Genomic DNA, 2,326 nt, shown 5'->3' with positions numbered 1-2,326 from the left:
TGTTTTTCTTGGCTATGTGACTCATCACTCCTTAAACCTAAAAAAAAATACTGTTAGGTTAATCAGCACCATCTAAACTGGCCCTTGTGTGTGTGGGTGTGAATATAGTAGATGCATTGTACGGCAAGCAGCTATGGTGATGTTGATGGTGATATTTAACGCTCTGTGTAAAACAATATAAATTACATAAATGAATAAAAAACAAATCATGTTATTTATTATTGTTATTATTAAAAATATTCATCATATTATTAATAATAATAATAATTTTAATAATAATAATAAGAACAGTAATATTTATTTTATTACTGTATTGTTGTTGTTGTTGTTGTTAATAATAATAATATGAGGCTAAAGCTACACTGGCATTTTTGACACTGAAAGCAATCTTAGGTTAGAACTGCCTAGGTGATTTGAAAGCAAATAACATGGATAACTTTATATTTCTAGGACCAGTAATTGATTGCTAAATGCATATAGCAAATGGTTCCCTATGGAGTAAACTACACAAGAAGCATGAAGTAGCAATCAGTCTCTCTTGGTCCTACAATGCTTCATTATTGCAAGGCTGATCACTGCAAGATGCTGTTACATGCTTCTTGTGTAACTTACTCCACAGAGAGTCATATATTACACCTGTTTAGCAATCAATTGCTACTCCCAGTGGTTAATCTCTAGCGATTTTGGTGGCATTAAAGTACTAAGTGCAGCTCTAGTCTGTGTACCTCTAGTCAGTGGGTTGACAGCCAACAAGTGGTTAAAGCAGATCTTTAAAGATCTCCAGCAGTGTCTTCTCACAAGCTTTGGGGTTCTTGGTTTTGAAAGGAACCTGGGAAATACTCAGCCATGTCACCCTCACCTTGGGTCTACAAGATATAAGCATACCTTGAATTTTGATGCAAGGTCCACATCAAATCTCTCAGTAGGAAGATATTAAAATTGTCCATGTAGCTTAAGCTTGTCAGCTGATTCATAGGAGTTGGACAAAATTCTAGAAGTGGGAAGCTCTGGGGGCTTGACAAGTGAATTACCCAACTGACGTTTGTCAAAGGAGCTGGGTTAAAAATTGTTTGAAAAACAGTGATTGAAGCCAAGACCGTCTTTACTACAGGGCAAAAGGGGCAACTGCCCTGGGCCCCATAATTTTCAGGGGCCTAGAGCAGCTGTCCCTTTCGCCTGGAGCAGCAGGCAGAAGAGCAGCAGGACCGCTGGTGGCAGGGGCCGACTAGGCCTGGGGATGTTCACAGCCAGGGCTGGCGCCAGTGTAGGTAGCCACCTGAGGGTGCCAGGGGGGTAGTGATTGGCAGGTGGTGTAGGCCAGAACTATAGGGCACACAGGCCAGAGAGGCACGGCCGGAGGCAGGAGGGTTTGGGGGCCCATCAGCAAAATCTTGACCAGGGTCCAATTATAATTAAAGAATGCCCTGACTTCAGCCAGTCAGCTGCAGTCCCTGTTCAGGTGTTCTTACAGCGGCAAGTGCGGGCTGTCAGAACACAATAGCCTGGTGGGGAGGGGCCATTTTTAGTGTGGATTGAGGAATTTGTTAGATATTTTTTCAATCAGCCCGCAGATGGAATTTCTTCTCATGATCTTTGGGATCCTCAGCTTTCCCAAGATCCTAAGAGAAGTCCTAGTGATATCATCCTCACCTAGACGAGCTTGCTGGAAGCTAGAGTGTAAGGTACACATCCATTGTACATGTAGCTTAAATTAGCTATGCACTGTTAAAATTTCAGTAGTGGGGGTCTAATAGATATGTAGACTTTTGTCATTCAACTTTTGTCAAAGGAGCCGGACCATAAATTGTTGGCCGAACAGTGCCTGCATCCAATCACTGTTCGGGTATTCAGAATACAATAGCCTGATGGGGGCGGGGGTCAGCAGAGTGAATGGAGGAATCTGTTTGAATTCTCTTGTTCACCCCTCAGGCTGAACAAAAAAAATCTATTAGACTTTATGCACATCTCCGTAAATCAGGAGCGTATGTGTTCCTGCACCCAATTCTTCTTTTCACGAGATCGCATGTTACACTGCTGCTTGCACTGGAGTGCCATTATTTGTAAATGCAGGATTCAACCCCTCTGCCTGATTGACAGCTGGCACTGCCTCTCTAGAGCCAGCTGTGCCCGCCTCCTTCCCTGTCTTTTCCTCCAATGAGCGCTGGAGGAATAGAGAGGTGCGGGGAGTGGTAACTGACAGTCACTGCTCTCTGCTGGGAGAAGACTGTGAGCTCAGCAATCAGCGCTCTAATTGCTCTGTTCTAGAGCTAGCATGTGACACTGTCGGCTGAAGGTATTGGGTATTTTGGGAAGAGTAGAAAAATAT

The sequence above is a fragment of the Nanorana parkeri genome, unplaced genomic scaffold, assembly GCF_000935625.1.
Source record: "Nanorana parkeri isolate BGI_ZX_2015 unplaced genomic scaffold, ASM93562v1 scaffold461, whole genome shotgun sequence".
NCBI lineage: Eukaryota > Metazoa > Chordata > Amphibia > Anura > Dicroglossidae > Nanorana > Nanorana parkeri.
The sequence above is the reverse complement of the archived record's forward strand: the minus strand, read 5'-3'. Positions refer to the sequence as shown.